Raw genomic sequence first — 17,258 nt, forward strand, 5'->3', positions numbered from 1 at the left:
TTCGAAAAAGTTGTCAAAAACAAATATATAACAAATAAATGTTATCAAAGGCAAGATAAGTTACTTTTCTACCAAACTGGATATATTTTTTGTGTTTTTATTCAATGTAACATGTTTATTCAGCTCGAAAAACATACAGTGTTTACCGATGTATTCGAAAATTCAAGATGGCGTCTCACACCCTCTTTAACACCGTAAGTTTGGAAAAAGGTGTTATAAATAAAAAACTATGCAAAATACTATTAAAATCCCGCCGAATATATGTCAACCTATGTCACAGTAACATGTATTGAGCGAGATTTTAACAGTATTTTATCCGGTTTTTTATTTATAACATCTTTTCCCAAACTTACCGTGTTAAAGAGAGACTCAGACTCCATCTTTAATGTTCCAATACATCGGTAAACACTGTATGTTTTTCGAGCTGAATAAACATGTTACATTGAATAAAAACACGAAAAATATATCCAGTTAGGAAGAAAAGTAACTTATCTTGCCTTTGATAACATTTATTTGTTATATATTTGTTTTTTGACAACTTTTTCGAATCTATGTGTACAGTAAGACAAACTCAAATATCTATTTAAATAAATTTAATCGTAAGTAATGAAACAAATATTTAAAAAAATTGTTGTGTTCATTTTTTATAGTATTTAAATATGTATGCCCTTCGGTGGGCATTAGAAGATGACTGCCTGTAAAAGAAGCAAAATAAAACGAACAAAACATAAGTAATAACTATGTAAACAACGCGAAGCTGTATAAATGTTATAAAATTGCTCGATTCAGCATTAAATAACACGAAAAAGGATTGATATGCCGTAAGACAAAAACAAAACAGAACAAGACGTAAACTATGTTTTGACTCCGTGTTACTCAGTGTATTTGCCAATGGTGACTGGTGATTTATTCTTGACTTTTCTAACATTTATTTCTAAACATATTTTTTTTTTATGTAAGGCTCACTCAACAGTAAATAAAAAAAATAAAAAAAGATAAAATGGCACAATAAAAAAAAAACGAACTCGTAGCGTTAAATGTAAAAAATATATTTATTATTGAATAAAAAAAAAACATAAGCGTTCCAGAAGACATCGTTAAAAATGTAAGTAAAATACTATACTATATTTAAACTGATAAAGATCGAACAATAAAGGGAGATAATTCACATTAATTTATGTTTGCGATGATGATGACGCGTTTCATTAATTAATGTTTGCGATGATGATGACGTAACACCGTACGTAATTGCAAATTAATATATAGATAATAATAATAATAATAAAAAAAAAAATAAAAATAATAATAATAATAATAAATATATATATTTGTGTGTGTGTGTGTGTTTGTATGTGTACGTGTGTTTGTGTCTATAATATTACAAGTATTATTTATATATCTATTGAGATAGCACCCTTGACATATTCTGATAGTGGATTATTCCTGATGTATTTTCTTTGCAGACTGGTTTTACTTTTCAGTCAGTCTGGACCCAAGGCTGAGAGTGAGAGAGTTGTAACATTACATGTCTTTCAGATTAGCGGAGGTTTCACTCCACTAACATTATTGTGTGCTAATATATTATTCTCTTAATATATTATTCATTACACTATTTCCGAGTCTTCTCTTTATTCCGCGGATAACAGGTATACTCGGAATAAAACTGACGACAACTTAATTCGAATCTCAAAATAACAATGTGCGGAAATTGGAAATAAGATTACGCTAGGAATGATAGTATACTATGAATTAAATAATAATAAAAAAAACATATCATGTTTGTTTTACATAAGATTCACACTAGAAGTCATATTGGAGTTAACAAAAAGAAATTAACGCGTAGCTGTTGTTTAGTTTGAACACATATACGGAGAAAATAGTGGAAATAGTATTTTACATTTTGACACGAAGAGGAAAAGTACACGTAATGACAATATTATGTAGTAACGAGAAAACAAAGGGAAGCAACTCTCAGTTACCTAAGCCTATACATCACTGAAAAATAAGAAATTTTGAACCGTCAAAAAGGAGACAGCTCTACAACTTTCACAGTATTGTAAAATGATCGCAGTTAAAATCTATATCATATTCGTAATTCCAACACGTCCGTTTAATGTGTGTTAAATGTTGAGAAATTATGTTGAACAAAAAGGGCAGCAGTAAATAGAATCGGCGAAGAATCAATTCAGTCACGATTTCGAGTGTTGAGTAATTCTTAGTAACAAAGATGGCGGCGAAGAATCAATGTAGTCACGATTCAGTCGTTTCACGATAGGTTGACAGCGAACTGAATTAGATCCATAATTCGATATTTTTTATAATAACGTTCGAAGCTTCTGATTGTCATAACCGTGGTTATAAAAACAAACATCGAAATCATTGGAGTCATACCCTCACCAGTAAGGGTTGGGGATAGTATCCTTGCTACTTCGGCAGCTGGGAGACTGGGTAGACAGTATTCGTTAAGAATCTGTTCTTGAAACTCAGCTGACAAGTGCTGGGCCGGGAACCGGCCCTGTATCTGTCAGACTGTCAGACTGAGGTACATCGCTAGGATATCACCTAGGAGATCTACCCTCCCAGCCCTTGTAACCCGGCTGTCGGGTGGGGCAAGTTTATTGCTTGTCGCCTGCGGCGTCCCGATACGGGGATGCCGACGGGAGGCCCAGGCAATTTTTGTTAATGCAAGAGTCCCTTCCTTTAGGGGAGCTTGCCTATTCTCCAACTTCCGACCTCGTGTCACACTTTGCTACGGTAGACAGCAGACAAATATCTACTCTCACTAGTAATCAAAAACATTTTAACATAGGGTTTATACCAGTTTTCCAATACCGAGCAGTTATCTGTACTTCACAAGTTGTCTTCTCACAATTCAGGACCTATTTATTTTTTTTATTTTCCCCAGGCATTATCCACGTCTCTGTAATTCCTTGAATATTTTCTTCGTTATTATGAACTTAAAAATTGAACAAAATGTTTTTAGTTTCAGCATGTGAAAGTGTATGAAGCAATGGGCACCTGTGGTAAGGCAACCGTCATAAACCTCTCTAGAGCATTAGTATGGCACCTGTGGAGCTACAAATATTGAGTTTGATCACTGACTAATAACAGATATACAATCTCAATAGTAAGTTATAGATACCATGCTGGGCGCCATTAACTTCGTATGGGCCTACTTGGACGACATTGCAGTTGCCAGTAAATCTGCAGACAAGCATCCTTAACATTTACGTGAGGTTTCTAAAAGAATTGAAAACTTCAGATTTAAAGTAAAAAAACAAAGTGTGACTCCCTCATGTGCAAGATAAAGTACTTAGGTCACCTAATCGATAAAAATATTAGACGCCCCCAGCCTGAGAGGGCAGAACCCATAAAGAACATGTTTTCTCTGTATAATGTATAAGCGCTCCAAAACTTTCTGGGACTGGCAAACTTCTATCAGATGTTCATAAAGCACATGCATTACTTATGCGCCCAACTAAATGAACTATTTAAGAAAAAGCCGCGAAACGGACATCTTAATGTCGTGGCGTTTAAAAATATCAAACATGCTCTAACACTAGATCTGTTTCTTATGCATTATGACACAAAGCTGAAATAACAGGAGCGAGTGATGCAAGTTCATATATTGGAGTTTGTATACTATATTTAATGACAGACGATATAAAAAAAAACAAATCGCCCATACATTCAGAACGCTACTGTCAGTTGAAAGACAGTACTCTCAAATTAAAAAAATAGGAGGGTCTAATGATCATATTCGCGATAAAAAAAGGTACTTACATGACAGGGCTTTCTCGTTAAAAAAAAAAACGATTATAAACCGTTACTTACGATTCTCGGATCAAAACAGGCGTGTACTGCAAATAGAATACTGAGATCGAATATAAACCTATTAAATTAAAACTTTAAATTGGGTAACTGTCATCGAAATTAATTAGCCATGCTGATGGTCTATGAAAACTGATACCATAAAGGGAACATTTTGAGGATTCTGTAATTGTTGCGTTTCGTACCTATTGCGAAATAAATACGATAATATGTAACACAATCCGAAAGCTTCAAGTATCCCCACTTGAAATTAAAAGGGGGGGCAGGTCAGGACTACATTATTTGCGAAGTCGAGTGCAAGATCGCGATGATAGACAACGTTCGAGAAGGATTCTTACTTTCTTTCGAGGTTCTACTATATTACGAAAGAGTGGTGATTCCGAAAATTTCCAGAAAAAGAATTCTATGGGATTATAACACGGGACACCCTGGGAAAAACCGAATGTAAAGATTAGTGAGAAGTGTAGTCTACTGGTATAACATGGACAAAGACATATTGGAGATGATCGACTCTTTTAGAAGTTGCTCCCTTGCTGCAAAATTACCACCCGTAATATTTAAATCGTGGCCCAAAACTGATCAGATCTGGTCAAGAATTCGCAGCGCCATCCTCTCGTAACCACAATTACTTAATTATAGTCGATATCTTCGACAAGTGACCGACGTTATTAAAGTGGCAAACGTCTACAATAGGGATAATAATATTTTTTTCACATAAACTGCTTGTACGTTTCGAAGAAGTAGACTACATAGTGAGAGATAATGCAACCCAGTACCATGTGAAGCATTTAAAAGCTTTTGAGATACGTTCCAGTTCAAACACATTAGCATTCTTCAATGAAACCCTTATACGAATGGGCAGGTGGGACGATACATTCAAAAAATCATTAAAATGGCTCAAAGTACACTGACGTATAATGCCCTACAACAGTTCTCATACGTGCGCAGAATTACTCCTAATCCAAACACTTCAACGGCGAAAACTACGTTCACATTCAAAGTGAGATCCTTTTCTGACAAACTCTTACCAAAATCAGACAAAACCAAAAGTCACCATTTGCATATCAAGTAAACGTTTCGTCCTGGGTGTGAAAATTTTCTGGATGCGGGTACGATTAGTAAGAGAGTAGAGATTTGGTATATATCCTGCAAGAACCAGACATACCCATAAACACCACCATATAGAATCCAGAAAATGTCGCTAAGACGACACCGACCAATTGATTCCATTTTCGAGACATTCGATATCGCCGTTCCTCAATAAAAACTAGACCAACGAAGCTCCCTTCAGAAAAGGAATGTCACAGATCCACTAATGGCCGATCCTAAACGACAATATATTAATAGCTTTTATGAAGAAAAATCTTGGGAGCGGGTGTATAGGTAACACCCCTTCAGATGCTGACGATCGACTGATTCTGACGTCGTTTCCTGTAAGCATGCTGTTCTTTCTATTCAGTTTGCACTTTTGATTGAAAGAGAGAGAGAGAGAGAGAGAGAGAGAGAGAGAGAGAGTCGTAACATTACATTCTTCAGTTGAAAGGAATTCATACTTCACTAACACGCATGTATTTTTGTCATTATATCATTCATTTCACTGGTTCCTAGTCTTCTCGTTAATTCTTTTAACATTTATACAACAACAATATCTAAAGTACTATTCGCTAAGTGATATATGCATTTGTTTCTCAATTTAATTTTCTAAAGTATATAAGATACTGTTCTTGAATTATGTCTCATAATTAATAATAATTACACAAAAATTTGCTCAAGAATAAATAGCACATTAGGTATAGTAATTAATTCATTAGTTAACGAGTTTACTCCGCAGACACACACACACACACACACTCACACACATATATATTAAAAAACTTACACATTGACACGCCAATTACAACATTAAAACACAATATTACTAAAACAGATGTTTTATAACTTTTTTATGTTTAATATTTTTAAATCTCGTCTATTGTAAAGGTATTATAGGAGTGCGGAATTTTAATTCAGATCGTCTACATTGTAAAGTGTACATACGGAGCATGTACGCAAATGACAGCCTAAAGTATGTATTCACCAATTTAAAATGATACGCTTATTAGTTTTGGGGTGAGTGTTATATAAAAAGACGTATTTAAAAATATGCATATTTTACCTATAACATTATATATGAGTACAAATATATGTGCCGTGCGGTCCTTTAGTTTTCTGCCCTTTGGGGATAGATCGTTTAGTAAGAATATATATTACACGATCCCATAAAAGAGAGAGTAAGTTTTTGAAAGATGAAATCATGGTAATGTCATCGATACTACACTATCCTCCTAAGCAACAACTCCTAAATCTTAGATGTGTTATGAATTAACATTGTAGCTTCTGCAACAGTGTAAATATGCTTGTGTTGTATATTAGTACTCCTGGGACATCGCCTAATTATCTAATTATTATCGTGTAATTGAATTAGATTTGTTTTAAAGATGCAATACAATACAATACAAGTAATATTATTATATTAAATATCGTTTTAAGAATTTAACTAAACCCGATGCTATAAACAATAAAAAGAAGGAATTTTGTGTAAATAAAACAAATATGTCTGCGGAAAGTATTAGTTTTCATAATAATATTAGGTTTTACCTCCTGTCTAAAGTAGTCTGATGTAGAGATAATCTAGGATCACGCTAAACTTAGACATAGTTTGAAAAGCTACGTATCAGTTAGTCAAGAGTTAGTAGTAGATCGCAGAAGACAGTTGGAGGAGTCAGGTGAATCGTGGGGAAGAAAACACCGTGAAAGCCGGGGAAATCAAGATCAAAATATGAAGTCAAAGCGTTGTAATCTCCGATATGTGTACACGGTGTGTAAATAAATATTATATGAAATATAACTTTGTGTGATGTCATCTTTTAAGGAAAGAGGTATGTGGATACGACTCGGTTGTTACTGTTATATCAGATTTTTATCAAACCCTCAAATTCTTACCAACTGTCTATAATATACACTGCGTGTCAAATTATTAATGAGATTACATTTTTGTTACCAGTTTCAGAAACTTAGCGGTAGTTTCGCATCAAAAGCTGCGGAAACGTTGGCCATGCTGAGCTGTGTGAACTGTGATATTTTCGTACTGTTCCGCGCAATGTAAACAACTTGACATCGTAATTGCTGAATCCACAGTATTTGGGGTGTGTCAAATAATTAACAAGGCAGTTTATTTCGTCAATAAAATGGATCGTAAGTGTGCTTTGAGTAGTTTTGAGAAGAGTACTATTACAAAACAGCTAGCTACTACTCGAAATATCGAAAATTATAAGGAAGGTACCATCAAACTGTGAAGAATTTTATCAAGGACGCTACAAAGGTACGTAAGAGAACTGATAAATATAAATCTAGAGTTGTTCCACGCCGTTCCCTACTCCAAATTAAACGTGAAGTTGTTAATCCTGGAGCAGACAAGTCGAGAAGTCTTTTATAATAATAAATAACATATTTTAAAATTCAGACTATGGAAGAGACTTTCATTTTCTTTGATATCTGTCTCTCTTTTTGTTTACCTTTCTCTCCTTAATGTATATGTACTTTGTTACTTGGGTGTGTTGTACTTTGTTACTTGGGTGTGTTTTATTATTGCATATTTTATGTTTCTATTTCTCTTGAAATTTATTTTTTACTAGCGGGGGGTACCCTACGTGGCCCGGGTGTTAGGAGGTGTGTGTGTTAAAAAGAGGTGTAAAAGAAAAAAAAAAGTTTTGGTCGGATTGAACCCCGAAGCCTTGACGCGAAGGTGGAAACGAAAGGGGAAAAAGCCAGTCACCTTACCATCTGTGCTACGATGGAGAGGGACAGATAAGAGCGTTATGTGAAGGTTTATGAAGCGAAATGAACAGGTGCGAGGAAGCCTGACCTATTTTTGCGCTGCAAGCCAAAGCATTCACGGACATACACAAGAAGAAGCGAGCACACACACATACACACATTAACCCACACACACAAAATTTTCGCTTTTATATTTATAGATGCCGCCCCCTAGTTTAGCTAATATATGACGGCAGTATTTTTTCTGTAAATGTAAACAGCGGACTTTATTTTGTAAACGATTCCAACCCGTAATGATTTATGTTGAATTTGTTCTGTTAGTGTCCAATCTGTCGAAGAAACGAAACTGTATTTGCCACCCCCCCCTGGTAAGCAAAAGGACCCAAATATGTATAATGTTATTTTTATGTGTTTTATGCGAGTAACATTGAAAGGATTAATTGTAAAAACTGGGGACAAAATGTAAGAAAGGGTGTTATGATATTATTTGTAGGTGTTTAGGGCCCAACAAAAAGTGAAAAAAAAAAAGAAAAAATGAAGGTAGTCCTGCATAATTTGACCCTAATTCTCGTGAATCTCCGTCAAACATTGATTGGGCGAGACCGGCAGTCATCGGTGTCAGCCGTAGAGTACAGGAAACACATACAAACAAACAAACAAACAAACAAACATACAAACAAACAAACAAAACGAACTGGAATGAATACAAAGGGGGAAAATCCTAGAAAACTTACCGTGTAAAATGCAATTATATTTATTTTATTTTATTTTATTTTTGGGGGGGTGTTTTCTGCACTAAAATCAAAGAAACAAAACAAACATGAAAAAGTACAAATGAAAAAAAAGGAATAAATAAAACGAGAAAACTGATCGTGTATAATGCTTAATAGATTTTAGTCATCTTTTTTTTATTGTTGGTTTGTTTTATGCAAAAAAAATATTTGTAACCGTATAATTGTAAGGTGTAAGTATACCGGGTTGTTATGTGTTTTGTTTTCTTTTTTTTTGTATTGTTTTCTTTGTTCTCGCTTTTTACCAATTGGAATGCCGTCTGGTTCTATATCGATAGCATAACAGTAATTGGGCTTATGAAATTATCAGAAATTTAATGTATAGAAATAAATAATGAATGAGTAATTAATCTGAAAATAATAAGTCACCTCTCCCCCCTAGTACCACGTATAAAATCACTGAAAACATAATAGAAGGAAAAATACAGTAAATAAAATATATAAATCGAGTAATCGTTTGAACATTTGAAGAACGCTAGCGGCTGACTTATAGTTTGTTGTAAAACCTTGAATCCAAGGTTAGTTCGTTTCGTTTAAGTAACCCTTCGAATCGCAGCCCCGATAAAAAGAAAAAAAATTAGAAATGAAAAAAAAAAGGTAAAAAGAAGAAGAAATAAAAGAAATGGTATAAGTTACCCATGTAATAGATGTAATCAGAAGTCGCGTTTCTATCCGACGGTAAAATGCCATTCACTTTTTTAAGCAAGTTATAACTCAACCCGGTGTTTCCTCCCAAATTCCCCTGTGGACGTATCCGCAACGGTGTTACGTGGTCGCGGGGGGAGGATGAATATAATAGAGAAAAGATTGTACCACTTCCATTGATTCTTATAGGTTTTGGCAGTGAACTCTCACCTGAAAAATATAGGAATGTACGGTTATCGAGGAAGTGTAAGGGTAATAGGCTTATAGCACACCTCAGATAATGTGCTGCAGTTTGTGCACATTACATTTGCATGAAATGTATTGAGTTTTAATCCTATTAAGGTCAAACTCAGAGGGGAAAAATGACTTTTTTTATTTACATAGAAAGAATAGAGAAGAGATAAGAATATTATTAAGGATATTATGAATAAATGGATAATAGCCATTGTGGTAATACTCACTATGATAAATTATACATACATACACGCATATATATTTTTTCGTAGTTATTGTTACCATGTTACCTATTCATTTATAATATTCTTGGAGAGAATATATGTAAAAATTCTAGTTTAAAAGAAGTGCGTTAAATACTAGTTTCAAACAGCACACATTTATATTTTTGTTTCCATGAACAAATGTATAATAGTATTAAAATCAGAGAAAATTTGTCTCGTGTCTAACCTATTCTTATTAAGCGTAAATTGGAACGAAACACTTCTTACATACCTTCTCTCGCTCTAATTCTTACGTTCTCCTTTTCCACTGTCAGTCTCTGTGTCTATGTATTTCTCTTTCCTTTTTTGATTTTCTATTCATAACATTATTAATATTTATAAACTCTCGGGACAATCAAATAATACAAAATATTAAATAGTGGGCGATTTCGCCAGTAGTAGTGACATCATTTAAGTATCTGAAAAAAACATGCATCGAAGGACAGAAGACTAAAACTATATAACTAAACAATTATTACCATGTTCTCTTTTTCATTTATACGGACCATTCGTTGTTTGAAACGAAGATAACATTAAATAAACCTCTTCACTCTTCCATCATCTTGCATCGATGTAACTGTTGTTGAATGTGTAAGAAAGGCGGTAAGCACTCGAGACAAATCACGGGGTTATGTGCAAAAATAAATCAACCTTGATATGTTTGTAACTTGGCAACTTGCATTATAATAGTGTAAACATGGTTGAATATATATATATACATTATATATATATATATATATATATATATTCTTCTTTTAACTCATTATGAATTCGACTCATTAAACTTATTTTAAATTAACTTCAGCAAAAACTTCATGACTGTCATTCTATACACTGACACAATACTAAAACCTCATGTATAAAGTAAATAAACTCGAATTTGGGCAGCGATTGTCAATTTTTTATCACACGCTCACTAATTAATTGATATGCCATCGATGTGAAAAGACAAAAATAGATATACCATTTAAGAAATTCATTACACATTAAAAAAAATCAAATGACTATATTTCTTTAAGAAATAACATAGTTTTCGCATTATAAATGTACCACACATTATCATATTATACATATATATATATATATATATATATATATATATATATATATATATATATATATATATATATATATATGTTATTCCTTCAATTCCATCATCTTGAATAGGTTTTGGAGTAAATACGATACGTTGAAGAGTAGATATATTATGGTAGTTTTAATTTTGACAATTTTGCCTATATATCCCTATATATATAAACGAACTCATTTCCCCCTATGATTTTGACCTTATAGAATTAAAAATCAAGGCATCTCATGTAAATGTAATATACACAAACTGCAGCACAATAGCTGAGATGTATTATAGGCATAATAGCTCTCCACTTCCTCAAAATATATATATATATATTTTATTTTCTGAGACTTCACTGCCACAATCCGGTAAAATCTTTTCTCTCTAATTAATTTCACCTTCCCCTGCCACCTCCTACACCGTTTCCGGGATCGTTCACAAGGACAGTTACGAAGGACCGCCAGTTTCGGTTTTCTTTACTTCGTAGTTGCTTACAAAATCTGGAATGGAATTTACCGTGCCTTTCCGTTCTATGCTTCCTGTTGGGTGAAATGCACCACGGAATTAAGCGATACCGACATTCCCACAAACATTAATTCTAATCCAACGTTACTTTTACGTTGTTTAAGTACCATTTATATTACTTCAACAAATTGCATAGCTTACCATTCAAACACTCTCTTACAGAAATTCGTGTTCTGCAATACGACTTGAGTTTACACATAGAAAATCGTGTTTACTAACGAAAACGAAACGGACTAACCTTTGATTCCATGTTTTACTACAACCTCAATTGGCCTCCAACTCTTACTTACGTATCCAACTTTAATTATGACACGTCTGTTTCTCTTTCAGCGTAGCCTCATCGAATAAAACTTAGCACTCGATATTCAGGTAAATGGATTTTTATATCACATTGCATTATACAACCGTTCACTCCTTCCATTCAATTTTTTCGATTACGTCATTCACGTAAATCGCGCTTACAAAATGTATAGTTCGCTTACGCTTACCCCGTTCACTGTCTTCCACTGTAGAACGCCGGATTTCAATATTTTTTTATGCGTTTTTCTTTCTTTCATGAAATACACTAACATGCTCCAAACTAGCCGAATGCCACCTTTTCGTTAATTATGCTTATTTAAACAGTTGCCTAAAAACGCGAATAGATTTTCCCACTTCCTTCCTTTCAAATATTTCTCTTAAAAAACCCACATGCATTCAGTTTTACTTATTCGCCAGCGAGTGGGGAGAATGAAACCACAACTTATAATGTGGGATTTCTTACCAGTTTTTGCTATACAAAATTAGTGATTCTTTCAATTGTCCACTCAAAAATATTCAGATACAATTAAAGACAAAACATTCAGTTTCATGTGATTGCCATGGGAAGGGGAACAAATAAATAAATACATTGAGTTTTATTTCTTTGCCGATAGGGTCCTAATGGGAACATAAACAATAATGCCATTTTCCCCCAACATTTTTACACTAAAAAAATAATTTTTTTGCATTTTTTTTTATAAAATAAAAATATAAAACATAATTTCTGTTTTATTTCGTTTTGTAGTAGCTTAAAAAACTGGAATGGAATTTGACCGTTTCTTTTCGTTCTATGCATTTTACTGGATAAAACGCACCATGGACAACTGAATCGAACTAACCTTTGATTCCATGTTTTACTACAAACTCCATTGGTCTCCAAGCCCTACTTATAACACGTTTGTTTTTCTTTTAGCGTACCCTCATCGAATAACACTTAGACGCCGATATTCAGGTAAATGTACTTTCATATCACATTGCATTATACAAACGTTCACTTCTGTCATGTGAGGTTACTTAAAATCACTAAACTCAGTTGCAGTGCTCAGTAAACGAGTCGGACACATCATATTATATTTTCACGTTCGCGCCTACCTACCGTAGTCGTTTTTTTTGTTTTTGCCTAAACACCTAGAATGGAATTTTAAACATCCTTTCATTCATTAAGTTTATGTACGTTTTCCATTTACTAAACTAGATTCCGTTGCATTTCTGTGCTAAGAACACGTTTACCTACAAAACTGGAATGGAATTTAACACTTCCTTCCTTTTAATTATTTCTCCTAAAAAAATAAAAACATAAATTCCGTTGCATTTCTTCGCCAGCGAGGGGGTGGGAGAATGAAAACAGAACTTATAATGTGGCATTGTTTTTTTTATAGTTTTTGTCATACAAAATTATTCTTTAAATTTTTCGCGCAAAAAGCATACAGAAAAAATTTAATTTGATTGCCAGGAGGAGCAAATAAATAAAGTTTCAGTTCTTTGCAAGGAGGGGGAGGGGTTAGTGGAAACATCAACAATAATGTCACTAAAAGAGCTCTGATTCTTTCCATTTTTTTTTTCGTAAAAAAGAAAAAAAAATAATAAAAAATCATTTCCGGTTAATATAAAATAATTTTATAAAAGAAACAGTAGATTCTCTAGATGCAATGTAGAATAGCGTATATTTTTGACTAAGTTACTGCATGGAGGCATGTGAAACTTCCTGTCAGGCGATTTCACGGATTTAGATGACAATAAATATATAGGAATGCGAAATATTCGTTGATTATCATTCAATCCCGGACAACGTCGGATCTCCATACTAGTATATATATATATATATATATATATATATATATATATATATATATATATATATATATATATTACACGCGTAAAACGTTAAGTTAAAATAATCGCAAAAATATATTTTTTCTCAGACAAATATATTATTTATTCACCAGATTAAATTTCGACAGATATAATTTAAATATAATTTCGGACATATAGACCTTGCAACTGCCGAGTATATGAGGGAATGTAGAATTTAACTTTTTACAAACTTTACACGTAAAATTAAGCAGTATTTCGGCAATAAGGCGTTGAATGCTTTTCCCCGAGTGGTTAATTGTGCATAGTTTATCGACATAGACACGGGACTATAAATGTCTCCTAGGAAAATAATCTAATGTGGAATATTGCATGAACGAGGAATTAGTTGACACGTCCATTTCGAGAAATTATTTGGTCACCAAACTTTTCTTTGAGTAATTTTTGTGTAACGCGCACAGTGTGCCATATGGTTCCGTCCTGCTGAAAGCACATAATAAACGGCCAAACTGCCAAACTGAGCGGAACTTATGATAATCGATAATTGTCAAACCCGTAGTCGAAGAAAATAGAGCTGCCAATTTAAATTCCGTTTTCTCTCTCTCCACGCACACACACACACACAGACACACACACACACGCGCGCGCACACACACACACACACTGACACACACGCACACATACGAACACACGTATATATGTGTGTTTGTGTGTGTATAAGTGTATGTGTATGTGTCTATGTGCTTTAAATTGAAAAGGTGTGTTCGTTAACCTACACATTATTTAGTGTAAATATATTGAGATTTGTGCTGCCACACACACACACACACACACACACACACACACACACACACACACACACACACACACACACACACACACAAACATACGCTCGCGCGAAAATAAACGAACGTTCATTCATTTTAATTTCCCCGCGCATTTGCACAAAAATAAGTTCTTCTAGCAGCAACATAATTTCAAATACGCCCACTCGCTTTTCACACAACAACAAAAGCAAAATGGACCTATTTCTAGCGGACGTAGGCCAAGACAATACCACGTGACAATAACGACCAATGTGAAATTTAGGAGATTGTTTTTAACGCTTTCCCAAACCAAATATCAGCAGCAGCAATCTTGTGCTGGAATCCGATTAAAAAAGTATTTAAACGCAAACAAACATTCTTTCTCTCTCTCTCTCTCTCTCTTTTCACTCCAACTTGACACTCCAACTTCTCTCTCTCTCTCTTTTCACTCCAACTTGACACGAGAACATGTCTCTTGTTTTCATCTCATCGTCGTTTTCAAATCTGTCGAAACCATAATTACGCACACCACACGGGCACCATGTATGCACACACTCACCCATTCCGTACATTTTCTATAAGAATTACTAACATCAGACTACTTTCGTCATGGGACTTTCGAATAAGGCGAATTCGCCAGTTAAAATAAAAACCTTGAAATAAGGACATTAGTTTCACAAAAGACTTTCACCTTCCAATGTTATTATTTTAACGAAGGACTTTCATCTAACCTTTTAATCTTGGTAATTCCACAAAGGATTTTCACCTAATTTGAATATTCTAACCTCAATGATTTCACAAGAACTCTTACCGATCGGACTTTGCCTGTTCATCTTTTAGTTTTGTTGAAAAATAAATGCTACGCATTTTAATCGAGAAGGAGTTGTCATTGTGTTTTTTTTTTATTATTATTTTGTTTGGGGCAGAGGAATTTGATTCCTTAAATTTCTTTTCCCCTGCAGATTTTAGAAGTTCTTAATCATTATTCAAGCTAATTCATCGTAGAGTTTCTAGCTGTCTTATATTATATATGAGCAAATAAAATATTCATATCGAAGATAAAAAATGTTAACAAACACACGATACTGTATCTAAAGCTAAAAATTAAATAATGTTAGAAAATACGTTTTAAAGAACAAAATTAATTAAGAATAGCGGCAAGTGGGATTTGAGTTAATTTCACAATATTTGCTGATTGCACTGGGTTGGTCTATCCGCTCTTTCCATTTGATTTTTTTTATTTGCCAAATTTCATCCACTCTGATTCGCTTCATATTTAGATATACAAATATACGAGCGAAATACGTAATAGACCATGAGAGCGAGGCTCGGAGAAGAGTATGGTTAGGGGCAGTAAGCAAGTAAGGTATGAATCGATTGAAGAAATAAAGCATTGAATAATGTTATAGCAAAAATTGCAAAGCTTGCAAATGGGAAATGGATTTTGGGGAAAGTAGCAATTTGCTGGAGACAACTTAAAAAGGGCCACTTAAGCTCGTTGTTGGAAGCCGCGCCATCGACTACATTCAACCGAATTCACAGTCCAGAAACACATAATTTCAGAAATCACCAACTTCTTTGTTATGAATATCTACCCAACGCAAAACTTTCTATTGCAAACACGCAGAAAACACAAATATTATTTCAAATACACACACACGTACACACATGATTTAAATCTATTTATATATGCATGAGTTTACAGCTATTCATATATATACATGAGTATATATATATATATATATACATGAGTATATATAATATAGTTATATATATATATACATGAATATATATATAAATATATATATATATATATATATATATATATATAGATGTTGTTTGTTTTGTTTTTGCGATACGTTTTGAATGAATTCAATTATTTACGAAAGTGTAGTTTTTACCAAAATGCGAGTTGGGAATAATTTTCCCTTTAACCAATTTGGTACCCCCACATGGAGAGCGGTATATATATATTTTTAAAAATATAATTATCCACTGACACGTGTTTCGTCGTCTACGACTCATCAGAGTGGCTGAATCTAGCGATATTCATTACCGATTTCGAATCTCGCTAAATTCAGCCACTCTGATGAGTCGTAGACGATGAAACACGTGTAAGTGGATAATTATATTAAAAAAACTATATATATATATATATATATATATATAAATATATATATATATATAATAGTATATATATATGTGTATATATACATATAATATTATATATTGTATAAGCTCCAATAATAATTGTTGAGCTTGGCATTATCCAGATAAGTCTTCTCTTGTGGAATTGAAGTCTCTCTTTTCCTCTTACGCATTTAGCTCTCTCTCTCTCGCTCTCTCTCTCTCTATATATATATATATATATATATATGTATATATACTAGCAAAAGTACCCGTCGTTGACTGGGTTCAAAAACAGCCTACAGAAAATGGACTCTGATTTATTAAGGTATGATAGGTCATGAAAAGGAAGGGTTGTAATGAGATAGTTTCGAATTCGGGGCTTTCAAAACCAAAGCAAAATATGATGAAAGTAAAAATGAAATAGATAAACCCCATAATTTATTATACCATATCTGTTCACAATGAAACACTTATCACAATATTCTGTGGATCTATATAGAAACCTTGTTAAACGTTGTGACATATTTCCATTCTATGGAGGTCAGGCGCGAACGAACACCCCATAATTTTATTATACCATGTTTCTTCAAACTGAAACATAATTATCAAAGTATACTTACGCAGATAGATATGAAAAGTCTGTATTAAAGTTTGTGCCTATTTCCATTCTATGGAGGCCAGCCGCGAACGCAGATCCCACAATTTTATTATACCGTCCCTATATAAGTTCAAACATATTTATCAAAGTATTCTTATGTACATCTATATCAAAAACACTTGTAAACTTTTTTTTTAATTTTTCAATTTTTTATTTCCATTCTTTGTGGACCAGGCGCGAACGCAGACCCCACAATTTCAAGGAAGCACCGTTCTGGAGGATCAAACATACCCATTCCTGTGTCTCGATCCATCTTCTATCATTATATGTAATCAGTTTTTAACAATAGTCAACCATATAGGAGCCTATTTGTGACCAGACACACACACACACACACACACAGACATTCAGCTTTATATTATATATATATATATA

This window comes from Euprymna scolopes, chromosome 8 (assembly GCF_053919585.1).
Source record: "Euprymna scolopes isolate OS-2025 chromosome 8, ASM5391958v1, whole genome shotgun sequence".
NCBI classification, from domain to species: Eukaryota; Metazoa; Mollusca; class Cephalopoda; order Sepiida; family Sepiolidae; genus Euprymna; species Euprymna scolopes.